This window comes from Lissotriton helveticus, chromosome 1_1 (assembly GCF_964261635.1).
Source record: "Lissotriton helveticus chromosome 1_1, aLisHel1.1, whole genome shotgun sequence".
NCBI classification, from domain to species: Eukaryota; Metazoa; Chordata; class Amphibia; order Caudata; family Salamandridae; genus Lissotriton; species Lissotriton helveticus.
Genome location: NC_136057.1, coordinates 376,974,699 through 376,996,351, shown reverse-complemented (window position 1 = coordinate 376,996,351; position 21,653 = coordinate 376,974,699). Strand labels below are relative to the sequence as shown.

Sequence of the window (21,653 nt, the reverse complement as noted above, 5' to 3'; positions counted from 1 at the left end):
GCCCCACATGAAGAACGATAATGAGTGAAAGCGCCTTTAACAGCCAGTATAGCACTAAGATGATGGGGTGTAACATTATTAGCATATTTCACCAACTGATGGTAGACTGTTCGACATTCAAAAACCATAAACAAAGAGAAAATCATTGGAATGTTGAAGGTCTGTAGTAACCACTCTTGACCCTCTGCCATTCTTTTGTCTTCAAAGTAGCTCCCAACATTTCAATGCGCTAATATGTGCTTAAAATGGTTCATGCTTTCGAGTGGTGTAGCAGCTGGTTCTAACTGAAAAAAACACACCACTATAGGGTAACAATAGTGAGTGTTTACAACATCACAGTGAATAACGCAAATTCCTTGGCCACTGTAGACTTCCATGGACCCAATTCACCCAGACAACAAAGAATACACCAAACATTCCAGCTGATGACAAGTCCCAAATCTTGACCCAGGATCCCATGACTTAATCTAGCATTGAAATTGTTTCAAACTCAGCAGTTCACACACCTTCAAAATAAACGACTCTCCCAATCCATCTAAGAATGACACAAGCATACCCCTGGATATTTAAATTAGACACCTACTATAACGTACTACATTATAAAACAACTCACCCTATCATCGACCCATGTGGACCTAAAGCAGCGCAAATGACCTGGACTACAGGGGGGTGGCTTATCAAGATGGTCAACAAGTAGTGAGGTTCTTGAGCTTCCGCAGCTATGCTCACATCGTAAATCATCCTGAAGCTGCCAGAGATTTTCGCATGAGCAGATATAGGTGTTATATTTGCGGATACAAAAATGGAAATCACAAAGGTTTTCTAGGAGTATAGTCTCCAGGCCTATTTCTGTAAACTCTGAAATCTTGAAAGTCATGGATCCGCACCAGTACAAGGACATGTACCTGTGGGTGAAGGTTTGTGACATGCCATAAGAATTGGGCCCCCAATTTATTTTCATGTTGTCCATAAAGGTTTACACTGATTCTCCATGAGTAATCTTTCTTGTTAAATGCCGGCAAGCTCAAATTAATTTGAAAAGATTCTGCAGAGATGCAATATTTAGGCTGCACAATTGTTTAGCAAAACAATATTCTGTGCATATTTTATTTAGAAAGCAAACAATCGCCAATGTTGCTTCTGTTTGTATTTACTTATAACCGGGGAGCACTACGTCTGGTGTTCAAGCGGGGTCATTAGAAACTCATGGCATCACTGTGGATTGCGCGACGGTGGACAGACAGGTGTTAAACCTTTGCCACAAGTTGCACTCATGATTTTGAAAACATAATTTGAGATCTGCTAAGAATGCGAAGACCAAGCAGTGTGTAAAACTCTTAAAGATGCTTTAGGTCCCTCATGGTTTTTGGTGGACCAAGTGAAGGTTGCATGCCTGAAACGATGGACCGCTCATCAGTCTGAAACATATGTTTTCAGCTGCAGATTAGGCAAACAGTAATAATATCAATGGCTGTCACAGTACTGTCAGACTAACACAGCTCCAGCCCCTTCATGTATTTATGGTCTCAAAAGTGGCCTAGGAGTGCTTGTCCTCTGAAGTTTTGCTATCTTCATTTTTGGCTGTGAAGTTTTCTAGACATTGGCCTGGTAGGCAAGAGCAGGGTGGCTGGTTCTTCAATATTGATAAGGTCTTCTACTAGTTGTTTTTGTTTTGTTATGGTTACGTGATAACAATTATGAGAGAAGGAGATGACATGAGATAGATCACCAGACCTCTTCAATGGAACAGGTGTTAGATGGTGCTGCAGTACAAATACATGACGTGTCCTTCCCTACAAGGCATTCACTAGATATAAATTGTGCTAGCAACACAATGTTGTTGTACTGTAGGCATCCAAAAGGCAAACAGACGCTCTCGCTCATAGATGGGCAACATGTACAGAGCGTTATTGATTGTTTCTGCTATTAGCATCAGGGAGAACTAATTGTTGAAATTGGGGATATACAGGATGGATTTATGCACCAGTCAAATCACAGCATCATCTTGAATATTGTGACGCACCAAGAGACAAGGATCTCCGAGCTTGTTATCTGTAAAAAAATTATTTTAAGATTGTTTCAACCCACAGAAACAAGTTTAGTTTTCACCAAACCTCTTTTCCCCTCCCAAAAAGCAGTCAAGCATACGCTACTCAAGCGAAAACCATGTACTTGTGATAAGGCTAAAGTACTGCTAAACAATCTTCTATTCAAGTCATCATTTCACTATTCTTAGATCTAATGAGATGTTAGGAGCACCATGATTCATATCCTTTCACTGTCATTGCCCCAGGCACTAAAATTCATATCCATCCATCAGATGTTATTGCTGAGTCCACCTGCAAATACTGCAACTCACTTAGTAAACGGCACAACCTCCGTGCCAATCCTTACAATCACTCTTTCCAAAGGGTCAGCCAATTAACTAACGACCGTACATGTTAATAAAATTAGATCCACTCCTCACAAATCACCCAGCAACTAAACCCTCCATGAGATGCAAAATATACTAACACATTCCTAGCACACAGCTCTAACACACCTACAAACCCTTCCATGAAACTCAGCTATCCACAGTGGAATCAGGAAGCACTCACACACTATACCCAAAAGTTAACAAAACATCAAGTTCATCCAAGAAAACCTGTGACCTAGTGGCATAAACGGCAGTTCCACTAACACAAAGTTCAGTCCAGCTCCAAAGTTAACAACCACTCAACAAGCTTTCTCCTTCAAGAACAGACAACAGGGCTACTATACAACAATATATAGACATTGGCCTTGAAACAACGAAGGACGCACATTGACATTGTGTAGGAAAGGGCTCCTTTTTGCATGTTTGACCGAACTTTTTGCCTGATGTTGATGCTCTTTGACTAAGTGTGCCCTGAGTTCCTGCTAACCAGGTACCAAGGGCCTATGTTCTTTCCCTAATACTGCACCTTTGCAACCCCAATGGGCACTTCTCTGGCAACATGCAAGTCCCTTGTAAAAGGTACCATAGGTACTAAGGGCACTGTGACCAGGGAAGGACTCTAAGGACTGCAGCACCTATTATGCCACCCTTGGAGGCTCTGTACACTAACCCCCCACCTTTGCAGGCTGCATATTTTGGTGCAGAGAAAAGGGAAGAGTCGACATGGCATGCATCCTTGTGTGCCATGTCTACAAACCACTGCCTATGGTACAAGTAAGACACCCCTCTAGCTGGGAGCACTATACCCCTGGTGACGGTACAGGTGCATGAGCCCTGTGCCCCTACAGTGTCTACGTCCATTCTTAGGCATTGGAAGAGCAGCAAAGCCATAAAGAGTATATGATCTGGGAGATTGCCATTACGAACTCCACAGCACCATAATGGCTTTACTGAGTTCTGGGAAGTTTGGTATCAAACTTCTCAGCCTATTAAACCCACAATGAGTGGAAATTAATGTCAAATGCACTTGGAGGGCATCTTAGAGATCCCCTCTGAAAAACAACCTAACTATAGTGTCGTGGCTGCTCACCAGCTGCCACCCCAGACATGTTTCTGGACCCCTGGGTCGAGAGAATCCTGCTCTCGGGGTCCTGAAACTGTGCAAAGCCGGGGCACAGGTGACAAGCCTCCTCCCCCAAGATGGGCTGGGTCCACGAAGGGGAAGCTTCAAAGGCTTGCCACGTTTGTGAGCTGACCCAGCCATTTGCTGCTCCCAGCAACTGGCCCCACCGGTTCTAACCACCACTTTGGGAAGGAGATTCGGCAGGAAAACCTAGATAGTAGGAGAGGTGTGCCTACCTTGGCCAACCCCACCCCTCAGGTGGAGGAGGTGAGGCACAACTCTCATTCCTGCCCTACCACCAGAGAGTGGCATAATAGGGAGGGTACGCATTGGTCCCAACCTGTACCTACCAGGAACGCCCCTAAATTTAGTATTTAGGGGCAACCCCAAACCTTGCCTCCTCAGACAAGGAAGAAGAAGAAGTAGAAGAAGGACCGAAGAGCTGGTCTGAAGGAAGAAGATGAGGACACCAACTGTCTTGTCCCCATCACTACCGGCTTGTCCAGACCTCGACCTGCTCCAGCGTAATCCCAGCCTGTCCTGCAGCCAGCAGCCCCCCAGAACCCAGAGGACCTGCCCTGTCTTCCCTACAAAGACTTTATCTCCCGCAAGCCTGGACTTGCTCAAGAACCAGACTCTGGCTCCAGCTGATACCACGAGTCCGCACCTCTCTGCACCCGACGCCCATGGCCCAAGGTCCAGTGGCCCAAAACCATGAGGAAGTCCCCCCACCCGCTATCCTGACATGAGCTCTGGTGATCCCTGACCTATCACAAGCCTCCCGATGACACCTGCAGCCTCTATCCCGACAGCCTCCCCGACCGTGACCGGAGATGGTAAGGAAACCAGACGATTCAAGACACATTTGCACCAGACAACCCACGGCCTAGGGTGGCCAAAGCAACTGTGTCCAAGCAACCCCCTGCATCCTAACTTACCTCTCCAACTGGGGGTCGCCTCCAGAAAGCCTCCCAGCCCGAACCTGCAGTGTTTGTTCCGACCGGAGATCTCCCATGGAAACCAACAGGGCACCCAATGCCAAATCAGCACCATGCACCCGGCTGCCCCTGTGCTGCTGTGGGTGCACTTTGTATGCTAACTCGGATCCTCCTTTGCCCTGAGCTTAACCCTAGAAGCTTTGCTCCCACATCCATCCGTGAGCAGCAACCAATTGGAGGCCCCCTGTCCCCCACTGGATAACATTGGGCCTCAGCACTCTGCATAGGGCCGCCCTAGTGCCGCTGAGAGTGCTTTTTCAGTACATCCTAGACCCTGGGAGAACCATTGTTCTAACCCTAAAATCAACCTGAAAGACCGATTGCTTACCTGCAAACCGATAACCTAATTTATCTCCATATGATTGCATTGACTGTTTTCCTCTGAAAATGTTTTAAGTGTTGAGTTATGTTTGTATGGAAACCTAAGCAATTGTGTTTTAATGAAAAACTGTTTTGCTAACCTTTGTCTAGGAGATGTTCCACTGTGATATCTAGGCATATGGCATTGAGAATAAAAAGTAATTTAAAAAGTACTCCAAAGTGTAATCTGAAACGTAATCACAAAGTAATTACAAAAACTGTCTTGAAATATTTTACAAACCTGTAACCATGTCATTTTCATCCAGCTTGCTTGTTTTGATCAATCTGTCTTGAAAAGTACTATTTTACTTACTTACCTGTACCAAGTCCTGCTTGCTTCTAAAATTAAAATACAAACACAGAAATACTTTCGATACAAACAATTGGTCTGTGTGTTACATTTCTTGACTAAGTGTGTAGAATAAATGCATAACACTACCCTCTGATAAAGTCTTACTGCTTGCCCACACTTCCACAAATACAGAATAAGGTATTATCTACTTTACCTCTGTAAACGTTTGGGGATCCACAGGACTCTGTGCACACTATCTCTCACTTTGGTATAGTATATACAGAGCCAGCTTCCTACACAGTGTGAACCCAATCTCTTAAAGAGAGTCCACATGTATCCTGATTGCTATATAATTTTTTTTAAAAAGGGCAAATCTAAAGTAAGAGAACCCCTCCAAAGTCTTCACTAACCCAAACCAAAAACATACAACTCAGTAGGCCTGGCTGGTAAATTCCGTTCCGTGCGTGCATTTTGCAGAATTTGGGTAATTTCGCGCTCCACGGAGAAAGCGGAATTGCCAAATATTACGTGATACGCGGCTTCGCAGAATTATTTGCTTGTTCGCGCTTTCAAAATGCGTTTTCGCAAGATATTTCCCCCCCGAGCGCGCAAACAGCGTTGGCGAACAGGAAAAAAGCATCTCGAACGGGTGAAACAAGCAGTTCCGCGTTTTCAGCCTAATCCACAGATCACTCTGTATCACATTTATGCCATCCCAGACATAAAACCAAAATTAACAAACTTTAAAGATCATCAACTTGATACAAAACAAACCCAAATTTTCCTGGTGTCCACCACTCTTAAAACTGAAATATATGATACCCAACTGATCATCACAACACAATGAATTATTCAATCCTATCCTAAAACATACTTTAGACCTCGTGATCTGCACTGAAACATTGCTCGGTCGAGCTTCTCAAACCTCTCAACAGGCTGGATTATCTTGTGAGGAGGCAAAAGAAAGGAGAGGCAGCAGGTTGGCCCTAGTGCACAAAACCTGCTTTAAATTCAAATACACTCTGGCACTAAACACCAAGTCCTTCCTATGGCAATATACTTCACCCTTGAACACAATATGATAAGAAGGAGTATCATATCCCAACCTGGACGGTATCTACTCTGACCAACTACAAGACATCATGGTAATAGCTCTCCCTGCTAAAGAATGAGAGACACCCTATCCACCAGAGGGTAAGCGTGCAAGTTCCCCCACCTTGATGAAGGCAATACCCTTCTTCACAGTCTCCCATGATTCACTCTGTCACCCTTGTAAGGCATCCTAAATACCCTAGAATGTCTCACTAGGGTTTGAGGAAATTCAACCATATCACATCAATGTTGAAGGATCTACATTGGTCTCCCCTCCAGGACCAAATCATGTTAAAGACCAGCTGCATCAGCTTTAAGGTAAAAAAAAAATAATAATACCCTGACTTATTTGGCAAGGATATACGGCACAAAAAGCCAAGTGATCACAAGAATCAAGAAGAGTAGCAAGAAAAAAAATTGCCTTCTAGATTGAAATGGTAAAGATCCACAGATCTGGAATGGTATTCACATCAGAACAGTTGACTAACCTGAAATTCATGAAAATAATTAAGACTCATCTTTTCAAGGACCATTATTACCCTCACTCACAGAAGGTGACCGTCCTGGCTGGCTCAGAAGCGGTCGCTCCCCTGGCATTGGTATCGTAGCGCTGACTCTGCTTGTGATTTAAATTGGTGACTGTACCCTGCTAAGATCGTAGCGCTTCACTGCTCCTGGCTGCCCACTCTGCATATTGTGATCAGTGATTAAATTGCTCATAGCGCTGGCTCTGCTTGTGATCTAAATTGGCGATTGAACCTTGCTAAAATCGTAGCGCTTCACTGCTCCTGGCTGCCCACTCTGCATACTGTGATCTGTAATCAAATTGCTCGTAGCGCTGACTGCAAAGCTTACATTGTGTACATTAGCAAAGCCCTGCTTGTGTTGTTTTTTTCTTCGCTTTCTGCTGCCACCATTTTGTTGTTCGGACCCCCAGCCCCTCTCTCCACCCCGCCCCCGCCTCCCAGCTGACCCCACCTCGCCCCTCCCCCTCCACTATCCATTTATGACAGATGCTTCTGCGCGCAGCGTCCACGCGCAGCGTCCGCGCCCCAAGCGCGCCGAAGGTGCGCCAAAGGTAAGCCCGTCTGCGCCCGTCCGCGCCTGGACCGCGCCCAGCGCCCGTCCCCCTGCTCTACGCCGCTCCCAACCCCCCAGAGTAACTTATGATGCCGCTACTCTCCTCGCCCTCAACGCCGGACGCACCCCACTTTGCTGCGAAGCTACCCCAGGACGTACCCACGGCCCATTCTCCTGCCTCTCCTGTAAGTTCAACTGCTTCAGGACCCTCACCAAACACACTTCCTCCACACTCAGCTCCGAACCCAACGACTTGAAATGCATCCTGCTCAACACCCGCTCGGTCCACAGACATGCAACCGAACTCTGGGACCTAATCGACACTGCGTCACCTGACATCGCCTTCCTTACTGAAACATGGATGAATGCATCTTCTGCCCCTGACATCGCCATAGCCATACCGGACACTTACAAGATCATTCGAAAAGACCGCACCGATCAAACTGGAGGAGGCATCGCCATCGTCCATAGAAACACCATCAAAATTACAACCAGCTCTGACGTCAATCTTGCAACCGCCGAACACCTCCACTTTCAGATCCACACCGACCCCAGGACCACACTTAGAGGAACCCTCATTTACAGGCCCCCAGGCACCCGATCTCAATTCAGCGACGACATCACTGACTTCGTCAGCCCACACGCCCTCGCCTCCGAGAACTACATTCTCCTAGGAGACCTCAACTACCACCTTGACAACATTCTCGACAACAACACCCCCACCCTTCTGGACAACCTGTCCAATCTCGGACTCAAACAACTTGTTGGACACCCCCACTCACATAGCCGGACACACGCTCGACCCTATCTTCACCTCCAGCAAGCACATCTCCTTCGATCACACTACAGCTCTCCACTGGACGGATCACAGCTGTGTTCACTTCAGCTACAAAACAACCCTGACTCACAACCGTCCACAACCCATTCCCCGAAGAAAATGGAACAAAATCACCACCGACCAACTCCTCACATCACTCAGCCAAAACACTCCCACCCTAGCAACGGACCCAGACCTAGCGGCCACCAACCTCAGGCAATGGATTACCCACAGTGCGGACGAACTAGCACCCCTGAAAAAACACCAGTCGCAATCATCCAGCAAAAAAGCTCCCTGGTTCAATGATGACCTTAAAAAATCCAAGAAGACATGCCGCACCCTGGAGAAGAATTGGAGAAAAGAACCTACCTCAGACAACATGGCCTCCCTCAAGACAGCCACCCGCAAACACCACCAACTGATTCGATCCGCCAAGAAATCAGCATTTAAGGACCGTCTCGACAACAATTCCCATAACAGCAAGGAACTCTTCAATATCGTCAAAGAATTCACCAACCCTCCAGCAGCATCCAACGACATCACTAACTCCCAAGACCTCTGCCATGCGCTATCCTCCTTCTTCTACAACAAAATTGCCAACATCCACAACAGCTTCAAGAATACTCCTAATGACCAATTCACCCCACCCCCTTCAGATCCCACCCCTCCAACTAACTATCTCAACTCCTGGAACCCAATCACCATTGAAGACACCATTCGCCTCATGAACTCAATCCACTCAGGCTCACCTTCTGACCCCTGTCCCCACTACATCTTCAACAAAGCCGACTCCATCATCGCTCCCCAATTCCGCGATGTCATCAACTGCTCCTTCAACTCCGCCACCTTTCCAGAAATATGGAAACACGCCGAACTCAGCGCCCTTCTGAAAAAACCAACAGCAGACCCCTCAGATCTGAAAAACTACCGACCCATTTCCCTCCTCCCTTTCCCGGCCAAAGTCATCGAGAAAGCCGTCAACAGCCAACTCGCAGCCTTCCTTGAATCCAACAACTCCCTGGATCCCTCACAGAACGGCTTTCGAGCCAAACACAGCACCGAAACCGCCCTCATTGCGGCGACCGACGACATCCGAGCACTCCTGGACAACGGTGAAACAGTGGCCCTCATTCTACTCGACCTCTCCGCCGCCTTCGACACCGTCTGTCACAACACCCTCATACAACGCCTCAACAACATCGGCATACAAGGAAAAGCCTTGGACTGGATCATCTCGTTCCTAGCCGGGAGAACCCAGAGAGTCCGACTCCCCCCTTTCTACTCAGAGCCCACCGAAGTCATCTGCGGCGTACCTCAAGGCTCCTCACTCAGTCCCACCCTCTTCAACGTCTACATGAGTCCCCTCGCCTCCATCGCGCGTCAACACAACCTCAACATCATCTCCTACGCCGACGACACCCAGCTAATCCTTTCCCTCACCAAAGACCCCAACACCGCCAAAAACAACCTTCACGAAGGTATGAAAGAAGTAGCCGAATGGATGAAACAGAGCCGCTTAAAACTCAACTCAGACAAAACGGAGGTGCTCATCCTAGGATCCTCCCCTCAGCTTGGGACGACTCCTGGTGGCCTTCCGCTTTGGGATCTGCGCCCACACCCACAGACCATGCACGTAACCTTGGCTTCATTCTAGACTCCTACCTCTCAATGTCCAGACAAGTCAACGCCGTATCGTCCTCCTGCTTCAACGTCCTTCGCATTCTCAAAAAGATCTTCCACTGGATCCCCCTCGAAACAAGAAAGACTGTCACCCATGCACTGGTCACGAGTCGACTGGACTATGGCAACACACTATACACCGGAATTACAACAAAATTGCAGAAAAAGCTCCAGCGCATCCAAAACGCATCAGCGAGACTCATTTTAGACATCCCGCGCCAAGAGCACATCACCGGTCACTTAAAAAACCTCCACTGGCTTCCCGTCAACAAAAGAATTACTTTCCGCCTTCTTACCCACGCACACAAGGCCCTTTATAATCTAGGACCCGAATGCCTCAACACCCGACTGTCCTTCTACTATCCCACCCGCCAACTAAGATCATCCAATCAAGCCCTCGCCGCAGTCCCGCGCATCTGTAAAACCACCATGGGTGGCAGATCCTTCTCCTTCCTGGCTGCCAAGACCTGGAACTCACTCCCCACCCACCTCCGCCTCACTCAGAATCACATCTCCTTCAGAAAAGAACTGAAAACATGGCTATTCGATAAACAGTAAACCACTCCCCCCAGCGCCTTGAGACCCTCTGGGTGAGTAGTGCGCTTTATAAATGCATGAACTTGAACTTGAAGTACTTGCTTGCTGCCTACCTTGTAAACAATTGTATCGTACCTTTGGCTCCTGCCCCATTCAGGGTTCGGTTGCTTCTGTGCTAGGTTAGTGCTGTTCATATGCCACATATACAAAACTGTTCTCACAAGAATAAGTGGAGCTGGACAGAATTTAGATCCTCCTCCTATACACTTTGCAGCTACCATATAAAGAACTACAAAATACATATCAGGTACACTACATCCATATTCTATAAGGAACAGACTCAACCCCCAAAAATAGCACAGTCGCACACATAACATGCTTAACATACCCCTGACCAAAACAAAATTTACAATCCAAAGAAATGCTGCAAGTCCATTACCTTCTTGGTTGAAAAAATCTGCTAAATCAAAGCCAAAATTCCCCTAAAGTTCAACAAGCAAACCACCCATCAATTTAAGCCTAGAAAAGGAAATTAAATAGCTAGTCTTCATACTAGTCACAAATTAAACCCCAAACAAAGACCACCAAAAGCCATAGGTCATTCAGCTTCAAGTTGGAAACTATTCTAGCAGGTCTACCTAAACTACTTGCTCCCTATCTATCCCCTTACCAGGTATTCATTATGAACACCTCAGCAGCCACAGGCAAATGAATGGACTCTTTTGAACAAGCATTTACAATGCAAAGGTTTCGCCTTTGGAAAAGTTTGAGCTATTGGCATTGTAAATGACAAAATTTGTATTTATGTGTTGGTTTTGAAAACAGATAAATAAATGGCATTGTCTTTTACATTGCTAATAGCTCTAACTTTTCCAAAGGCGAAACCGTTGCATTGTAAATGCTTGTTTGGTGTGATCCAGCAGAGGCCTATATGTGGTGAGAAAACGCCGAGAAGAGACACGTGCTCCCCTGGGCATTGCTGCGCACGCCGTGTCCTCCCCTGCGGCAGTCAGGCCGGCGCCCACATCATCCCACCAGCCTGACCGGTTCCTCCAGCGAGCCCAGCCCCCAGCACCACTCCTGGAGCCCAAGCACTTCCGCACTCACTGGGGGTGGGGGGCACAACGCTGGGCAGGTCCGTGCATGCCACAGCGACAGACGAGGGGCACCAACCCGGCCAGGCAGCTGCTCCGACAGAAGCAAGTGGTCCGGGTGGGACGATTGTCCTAAAACAGCCTGTGCCGCATCGATTCATGGCAAGGCGCCGGGCATGAAGCCCGGCAGACGGCATCTTTTATTCCAAAGCAAGACACTTGAAACGGGCACTCCACTGCGGAGAAACTGTGAACCTGTGCATAGGAGGGCGGACGGCGCAGCGAGAACTGGGGGGGTGTGCGCTGCGCCAGAGCGCAGCAAGGGCGCACGGACCAGGATTATTTAGGGCCGGGCCCGAGAAACACAGAGACATCCCAGAGTCTTAGATGTAAGAAAAAGATCTCTTCACTTTCTAAGCCTTGTGTCGGACGAAATCATCATAACTGATGTTGTCATCATTCATGACGTAAGAAAAAACATCCATTTTAAAAAGGTTGACAAACCTGGGAAACGTGGATCCCATTTGGAGCATGGTTTCGGTCTGCGTCCTGCTCCCCGGGCTGCTGGGGGGCCCATTGCATGAGAACGGGTCATCGCTTCTAGGTCGGCCTAACCCCGGAAAGAACACACCGCTTCCCGGGGGCCGGGCACACAGACCTCCCCCCCCGGGGGTTTATTGCACCGACCGTGATGGGTGAATGTAAAGTGATGGGATGTCGGGCGGCGCCATGGGACGGACGGATATTCAGTGTTCACCAGAGCCCTGCAAACCGGCCGCCATGCTTCTTCTTTCTTCCCCCCGGGCTGCGGGGGCGGGCACTTCCGGCCGGCCGCGCTGGGATTGGCCGGCCGGCCAACCACTTCCGGGTCGCTGCGGGCAGCGCAGCGGCCCTTCTCCTTAGGTAGGCAGGCGGGGGCTGATTTTTACGGGCAAATGCCGGGTGGGCACCGGCTCTAGATAACCATCAATCGGGGCGGGAGTGGACACGGACGGCGGGAGGGGGCGGGAGTGGACACGGACGGCGGGAGGGGGCGGGAGACGACACGGACGGCGGGAGGGGGCGGGAGAGGACACGGACGGCGGGAAACGTGCACAGGACAGCGAGGGGGGGGCGGAAATGGACAGCGCATCAGTGAAAGGGGAGGGAACGGGAAAAAACGTAACTCCGCCCTGGGAAAAAATCTCGGGAACGCCCCCGAATCTGGTCCGGCCTTGACGGACAGATCTCTGTTCCAATGGCTAGCCTCCATTTATGGAGCTAGCCAATGGGACAGGGGGGCGTATTCAATTCTCCTTACTGGAAATCAAGAGATTTCTCTGGAGGCGGAGCTAAGAGCTCCGCCCTCCAGCGAAACCTAAAAAATGCCATATCAACCCCCACTCAAAAATAAAATGACAACCTGTAGAGACGTATTAACTACTGCTCAATCGCATCCTTCAACTCTTACCAGAGCACTGGAAACTATGGTAGCATCACAACTTAAAAATCACAGCAGTCAATACATCTGCTTGAAAACCACCAAAATGGTGTCCACCGATGGTGTAAAACAAAATCCAATGCTGTTCAAACAATGAATGATGCACTCCGGTCACCGGACTAGAAAGAAACCTACATTCTTTTCCTGAATTACCCAATCGCCCGTCTTTGGTGTGATTGACCAAGACACCTTACTTGTAGTCCTGAAGTCGAACATGGTCCTACATGGTCAGTATTGTAATAGCTGACGGTATACCAGGAAAACATAACTCAGCTAGTTAAAATGGAATACTCCTCATCCTCCCCAGAACTATTGCTGAATCCAAGAGCTCCATCCAGGTGCCCACCATAATAAACATGTACATTGAGGCTCAAAATTAAGACTTTTCAGACCTCAATCTAGAAATTCACCATTATAAAAGCACATTTTCACCTTCCTACGCATCTTGGCGTGGAGGAAAAAATGACACTAACAAGACAAACCCCAAACACAATTCTGCAAAACTATTAGAAATGGATAAAATAATATACAAAATGAAGTTTTGGGGGCTTTTCTAAACACTGAATTGGAAAATATACTTCTGGTAGAAAGTGGGAGGTTATTCCTCAATAATTAAAATGATGCTATACCTCTGTAAGTGAAAGTAAACAAAGGTAAGACCTGGTTTTTATTCTTGACAGCAGACTGATGACAACAACAACAAAAAACTCACCAAACCTGTTAAAGTTCAATTCCACTATCACAAGCCTCACCAAAATGTAGGAGAGGGCCGACCGGGAAATATGGACCATGGTAGCCTGGTACTGACTCAAACAAGACAGAACAAGCATTTACAATGCAATGGTTTTGCCTTTGGAAAAGTTTGAGCTATTGGCATTGTAAATGACAAAATTATTATTTATGTGTTGGTTTTGAAAATAGATAAATAAATGGCATTGTCATTTACATTGCCATTAGCTTAATCTCTCGCAAATGTGAGACCTATTGTACCCTACGGACGAGCTCAGCAGACAGCAATTACTACCACACACACACACACCCAGAGCCAGCCACACACACACACACCCAGAGCCACACACACACACCCAGAGCCACACACACACACACACACACACACACAAATCCACACACACACACACACACACACACCCAGAGCCACAGGGATTCCTCGTCGGACTGCTCCTACAAACGTGTTACTCCTGATAAACCAAACAGTGTCGCAATTCATACAGAGGACATATGCCCTATTAGCACTGATCAATTGAGGTAAGTGGCGAAAAAACCTATAGCCAACAGAAATAGGGTCAGAAAAATCTGGGGCAAAACAACAAATCCCATATGCTATTCATGGTAAACCAAATATTGTCACAATTCACACAGGGCAGATGCACTATTAGCACTGATCAGTAGTGGTAAAGTGGCCAAAAACCTATAACCAACAGAAAAAACGGGGTCAGACATATGGAGCGAACTAAAACAGGTAGACTATGTGTCCTCATACCAAGATAGAGCAGTGACATCCCCTAGACACAGCGCCTGTTTACACTATGGCACCAACGTCACATGAGCAGCTCCGCAAAGCTATGCCCACCCTTGTTTCTCACCCCATTGGTGTGCCGCAGACTTTGCTGGTGTAGTGCATGGCTCTACACCATCAGACCCTACCCACCTTCCCCCACAACCATGGCCAACACCCGCATGACTTCCACACCCCCGGCAACAATATTCCGAACACCATACCACTGGAAAATCACATTGAAATAATCAACCCCTACCGTACGGGCCAAAGCCTCTGTGCAACACTCTTCTCCATCCCTGTGCCCCCCTGGGCAGGAAAACACCAGGCACATTTTCCTGGTGCTCCCAATTCATTAGTTGCCCATCACTTACCCACGACACCTCCTCAGCTCTACTGACCAAGAGACCCCCAGATTTCTTGGGCATCCAGGATCTCCCCCTCCCCTCCCCAATGAACCACAGTCCAGCTGCTGGGTGAATATTTCAACTTGCATGAAGACTGCTGACTTAGACTCTTCTCCTGAGGTTCTATCATTGCCTTGCAACTGCCTAGAGGCAACGTGCCTGCTGTGCTCTGGTCTTTCCCCTCAGTCCCTGACTGCACCACCTGCTCCTGACCACTGGCAGGTCATTACCATGCCTGGTCCATGCACACATTTCCAAGAATTAATCACAATGAATAGCAAAGCATTTACCTTAAAGTGCAGGCAATTCGTCCGAAAAATGTAAGTCACCAGTATTCATACTGGAACCACTTTGCAAAGAAATTACTTGCATTTTAATTTTAAATATATGGACTTTCTGCACAGCAGCCCAGCAGAGCGCACGAGGAGACTCCTGAACCAAAATCAAGTCGGAGGGCCTTGCACCTTTTAATCCGCCCCCCGCCCCACACCTCCATTAAATCTATACTGTTTAGTTTGCATTAAAAACCACAGAGTCCCTGGTCGACAGCAGAATAAAAACAGTTTGCCATACAAAACAATGTGGTGGACGTCACCCTGCTTCTAAACTGAAGTACAGTCGAAAAGAGGTGATGGAAATAGATAAAGTCCAATATCCAGTGACCTGTCTGCTGCAAATGGATCTGGTGTAGATACTTTTTAGATGTTGAACTTGAATTTTAATCAGGGTTGGTTGCGAACTGGCGACCCACAGACAGTAGCCTAGGCTAAGAAGCAGGATGATAGTAGGTGACACTGCTGCAAGGATTCTGGTCTCCACCAGGTCTTTAAGTGGGATGTAAAAACTGGAGGGAGGGGGGTTCTCAAAGGGGCGTGGCCAGTGTCACTAAAGGCGTGGCTTAAAACACTCTAAGAAGCAAAAAATCTGTGCTTAGCATAGTGTGACGCCCAACTGGCATTTTGCTGCATCTGTCATTGCATCCAGATATATAATACAACAAGTAACAATACCCCTACAGCAAGCCAAAACTATTGGTTTTGTCAATGGTTGTTAGCTGCATAAGCAACTATGACTTCGTTGAATATAATATGACAATCCTCCAGTTCGGAAATGATGAGACTGTGAAAGAACTGTAAAAATATCTCGAAGTTACCCCAAAGGCAGTGAAGGCTGGCACTGCTTGCAGAGTTAGGATCTTTTTCTCACCGGGAGGGTGATGGCAAAAAGAGAGAGCCCGATAGGGACCCGTCTGGACACCTGCTTATTAGAACTGTCGGGGCTCAGCAACTGCGCGACCCGGCTCACTTAAGCCTTGGTCTCAACTCATGTCACACAATCCGGCAGAACACACTACAGTCACTGGGGGCACAGAGGAATGCGCGCAGTTGGTCCCCCTCATGCCAAGTGAGGCAGGTAGGGCGAATGAATAAAGCTAAGAGTGGTGCCAGTCACGGGACTTGCATCCGCTGCTCAAAGAATTTGATACCTCATGACGAAATTGCCCCATCAGCCCTAAATCTAGAAAAAGAAGTGGAAACCTTCTTGTGTAACTTAAAAACACACAGCGTCATACGCCTCCCAATAGAATGCACTGAGAAGTGTTTGATTGCGGGGGGTGGGGTCAGCAATCCACAATACCCTCTTAAATCCGCTACACTCTTGTCTCCCTGAGTCTGCGCCCTTAGATCTACCCCTGACCGGATCCCATCTGACTCTACTGTAAAACAAGAATTTACAAGTGGTGCGGGAACGGGCACACGGAAAGCGGGAGAGGGGGCAGGGGCGGGAACGGGCACACAGAGAGCGGGAGGGGGGGTCGGGAACGGGCACAGAGGAATGCGCGCAGTTGGTCCCCCTCACGCCAAGTGAGGCAGGTAGGGCGAATGAATAAAGCTAAGAGCGGTGCCGGTCACGGGACTTGCATCCGCTGCTCAAAGTATTTGATACCTCATGACGAAATTGCCCCATCAGCCCTAAATCTAGAAAAAGAAGTGGAAACCTTCTTGTGTAACTTAAAAACACACAGCGTCATACGCCTCCCAATAGAATGCACTGAGAAGTGTTTGATTGTCGGGGGAGGGGGTGGGGTCAGCAATCCATAATACCCTCTTAAATCCGCTACACTCTTGTCTCCCTGAGTCTGCGCCCTTAGATCCACCCCTGACCGGATCCCATCTGACTCTACTGTAAAACAAGCATTTACAAGTGGTGCGGAACGGGCACACGGAGAGCGGGAGGGGGGGCAGGGGCGGGAACGGGCACACAGAAAGCGGGAGGGGGGTCGGGAACGGGATAAAGGGGGGGCAGGAAAGGCACAGACAGCGGGAGGGGGGGCGGGAAAGGCACGGACAGCGGGAGGGGGGGCGGGAACGGGCACTCATCTGGACTTCTTCCGGCGGCGGTCGGCCGCGGAATGGCCAAAACAAACCTGGACGACAAAAAAAAATAAACCCCGCCCACGGCCGTATGACGATTTCGAAAGGGGCGGAAAGCCTAAAATTTGCAGGAACGCCCCCGAATCTGCTCTCAGGATGACGAGCAGATGTTTGTTTCAATGGCTAGCCTCCATTTATGGAGCTAGCCAATGGAAACAGAGGCGGGGACCAAAGCCACTCTACTCTTCTCATAAGGTTTTCCCTGCAGCTGCGCAGTGCGCAGCTCGCTAGTCAAAACCTAAAAAACAGGATGGCGCCTTTATGCGCGCACGAGGGGAGCAGCAACGAAGAAGTACGCTGTTCCACCCGAATGCACAATATACATAGACTGACCGCCCCCACCCCAAGGGAGATAGTGGCCAGAGAGGGAGGAGAGATCTTTGCGCAGCCATTCTGCCACCTAACAGCCCACTCGACCAAGGGAAAAGAGCAGTATGATAGGCCTTGAGCGAAAGACAGATCCGTCGAAGCAGAAGACAAGGCCATAACGTAAGACTGCGTCCGGTATGGGGGAGAGATCCAAAGTGGAACTTCCCCTACGTGCAAGAATGCCTAAAAAGAAGGGAACGCCATGATCTGGATAAACTAGTAGAGTTACTGAAAGTAAAAATGTACCTGCTGCTACAGAAGGGCAAGTTACGGACCATCTATATGCCGTGAGCTCAAATGAATAAGAAGGGGCTATGGACAAACTTACCGCCATTGCAGAATGGAGCAGGGAAATGGATCTCATGCTTTGAAAAGAACACTGTGGGAATAAACCTAGCGATAGGCGATATCAAAAGTCTGCTAAGCAGTCTTATCGACAGCAGACTAACACAGTGCCCTCCCGAGCACGCATCTAAGCAATTAAGCTGACAAACACAGGAGCATGACGGGCCGCATTCAATTCATACAGGCACCGAATATGGACGGCCCTGAGGGAGATGTTCCCTGACCGCCCTGACGAAGGAGGGTTTATGGTGGAGACTATGGAGTCAGGAGAGACAATAACCAATCTTCTGGATAGGAAGAGGGAGAAGAGATAGGACAGCCGTGGACTGATACAGACCCACAAATGCATTCTTGTACAGTATTCTCAAAAAGGGGCTGCCCACCGAAATACAAACCGGATTGGACAACGTGGTTGGGTTAGACACCAAGCCATGGGGGGAGATACAAGCCCATATATTACATTACCCCCAAAAGAAGCAAGAGATGGATAGAGAAAAATAGGACCAAGCCCAGGAAAACGCTTCTAAACTGGTCCAACACAAATTGAAAAAGACCAAACTAGAGGGGGTTGTGTTGCCCGCAAGCGTGTAAATGTCACCAATCTTAATGGAGGCTTTACCACAAAACCCCTGAAGGTTTCAACCTAGCTATGGCAGCAGAGGACAGGGAGGTTGGCATCAACCAGACCTCAGGGAATGTTACTATTGCCACAGGATGGGCCACCTGGCAGACAGATGCCAGTTAAAAGCATAACACAAACAGAGATTGATGGGCCAGGGCCAGCCACCACAAAGTCCTCATATACAGAACCAGGCCCAGGGAAACCCAGATATACCTTAAATTCACCCGCAATAAGGCCAGTCAGCTGCAGCACCCGCACATTAGGGATCAGGTAGTTGGACGAGAACGTGGCAACAGCAACCGCAGACAGGGAACCCAGCCAACAGGGACTGGGGCCACAGCTTAGACAGGGAGGAGTAACTGTCTGGAGAGGTAATGCCTTCACAGAAACAGAGAGTCCAAATGCGCAGTAAGCTAAAACCCCAGAGTAAAATTGTACCCATTCACCCACATCCCAAGAATTTCCTTTATTTAGCAAATGCTGCCATAAAAGTTCACATAAATATAATGGACATAAAAAAAATTTGAAAACAGTAAAAACCAATATAATAAAAAAAAAAGGTAAAAGCTATCATAAGGCCATTTTTAACAATGCTTAATCAATGGACATTGGATTTGATGAAACTCACTACAGCCATACGACTTCTACTTCTGAATTCTAGTGAAGAATTAGCACCTCGTGAAGGAGCGCCATTGCATTTACAGGTGCAACTAGAGCATTTGTCTAGGTCGCATTGCTAGCAGCAGCGGTGGGCAGTGCAATACAGAATTTAGGACCCTACACAGCCCTGTGTGATTCTCCATACGCCCATTAAGAAGCAGGACAGAACAAACACAATCAAGGGTGATGTATCTTATGTGAGTATCCCCACTCCCCATGCTCCGACAGATAAGTAATATCCACTTCTTCCTGGGATTAAGATAGCGAAAGCAAGGAACAATATGTGATTTATACATTCCTTGATATGGATGCAGTAAGGGCAGGACAGGTCTAGGATAGTGTCATGCTGCCCCCATTTAGCAGTAAAGGGACGTAACAGTAGGGTCCCAAATTGAAATTTAATGTACAAGTTTTTTGCCAAAGGGAGTTTGATGGAATCCATATATTCTTCCATGAGGTAAGAACCTTTGCATTCCTGGAAAGCTAGTGTCAAGGTACACAAACACCTGTTCCTGCTCAATTCTACATCTATGTAACTCCAGTCGATCCCCTTAACTGCTGCCTTAGACACACCGGAAATGGTCCCCGGGTTAGTCCACAAATGTTCGCATCCCGATTTTACCAAGTAGGTCTTAATGAGAATCCTAGAAACTCCAGGCTGCCCGAGTAGCTACTCCAAACCCACCCGATACAGAACAATGTCTGCTGAGGCCCAAAGCTGTCTCCAATATATCAGAGGTCTAAAGGCTGCTCTATGAGCGATGGACCTGTGGCCTAGATCCAACGTAATTGCAGGAATGGGGTACCAGTTGGAAAATTCACCAACGATCGCAGAAATTGGTTCTCGCCCACCTCCAATGTGATAGTCCCCTTATGTCCCCATAATTCTACCCCAGACAAAGCCTCGCCTATTGCCTGTAGGTTGGAGATTAGGATGGCAGGAGATGCTTGTCGGAAGCTAGACCCCTTAAAGCCACTCAGTATACCGCCTGCATAATGTTCAAGCTTCAACTTACCCTTATGGATCTGGGGATACAAGCCCAAATTATCCGTCACGGTTAGGCCCAAGTACTCAAAAGTACAGGCACTTTCAAGGGGAACATCATTCAGAGACAGGTTGGTCCCAAGAATTAACTGTAGCAAAACAAAAAGAAAGACCAATGAGACAACGTTGGGAATACAAACCTTTACTTGCAACTGGGGATTCAGGGCTGCTGTATGTGTGCTGTCGATCAGGTATCCTCACTAAAGTTTGCCATTAAGAGAGGCAAGGCCCCACTCTGCTCCAGATTCCCCAGGGCAAGATTGGCTGGCCACACCCCCAGGGGGGACCCAATTCCCGGAGTCGGCCCTTTCCGTTGGGGACCGTGGGGGGAGCCCCAATGCCCTCGCGGTCCCGCCAGCTACCCGCCTCCTGCGGGAGCCGGCATTGCTTTTCCACACGGGGAGCTGCTGACATGCAGTTCCCCTTGTGGAAAAGCAATCTGTTTTGGATTTTGGAAGCGAGAGCAGGAAACCTGCTCTTGCTTCCAAAATCCAAAGCAGAGTTTGCTATGGCAGTGCGAAAGCAGAACGGCTCCCGCCCTGCCATAGCAAACAGCAGTGTCCTAGGGGTGGGCACCCCAGGACACTGCAGGACCCGGCCCTGAGGAGTGGCGGTCCCCAGCGCCATGAAGGGCTCCTGGAGATGGGCCATACAGCCCCTCTGCCTTTAGTTTGAAAGCCCTGGCAAGGTGGTGGTCCCCAGGGCTTGGGGGGGGTGGGGCTTGAGGACCGCCCTTGTAATTTAAAGAAGCCCCGGGGAGGTGGTGGTCCCCGGGGCTTGGGGGACCAGCAAGGTCCCCCCCTCATTATTTGAGAAAGCCCATGGAAGGTGGCAGTTCCCGGGGGCGGCTGTGTGCCCCCCGCACATAATGAGCATAGCCCCGGAGAGGTGGCGGTCCTCTGGGCTGTGGGGGCCCTGTGGGCCCTGCTATTATTTTTTGGACACGCCCCCGGGACCTGGCCCACCCGGGGACTCATTAAAATTAGGCGTGGGAGCCCGCTCTTCATTTAAAAAAAAAAAATTCAGCAGGATTCACGACCCCAGCGCGAATTTCGGTGAAATTATTTTTTAACATTTTTTGGGCCCTGAGCAGTCCTAGGGGGTATGGGTGTTCCTATTCTGCCCACTTTTATTGTTTTTCATCTTTTTTTCACTGTTTTCTTGTAACTAAGTACTTCCGAGTTACAAGATGGCTGCCAACACTTCCTGGTTTGGAGTGTTGGCAGCCAATGAGAATGAAGCTCATGCTCGGGAGGGTTCGCGAAGCCTCCGCGGCCATAGATCT

The 21,653-nt window shown here is 48.4% G+C and overlaps 1 protein-coding gene across 3 annotated transcripts in view; it reads right to left on the bottom strand.

Moving 5' to 3' along the window:
* The window catches only part of KDM5A (lysine demethylase 5A), a 749,711-nt gene that overhangs the window by 690,213 nt on the left and 37,845 nt on the right, over positions 1 to 21,653 (bottom strand). The window contains exon 2 of one of the 3 annotated variants that reach the window (XM_078673710.1): positions 20,340 to 20,457. The exons of the other annotated variants lie outside the window; for them this stretch is intronic. The gene's annotated coding sequence lies outside the window, so the exon portion shown is untranslated. The remainder of the gene's footprint in view (positions 1 to 20,339; positions 20,458 to 21,653) is intronic. 3 annotated transcript variants of the gene reach the window in all.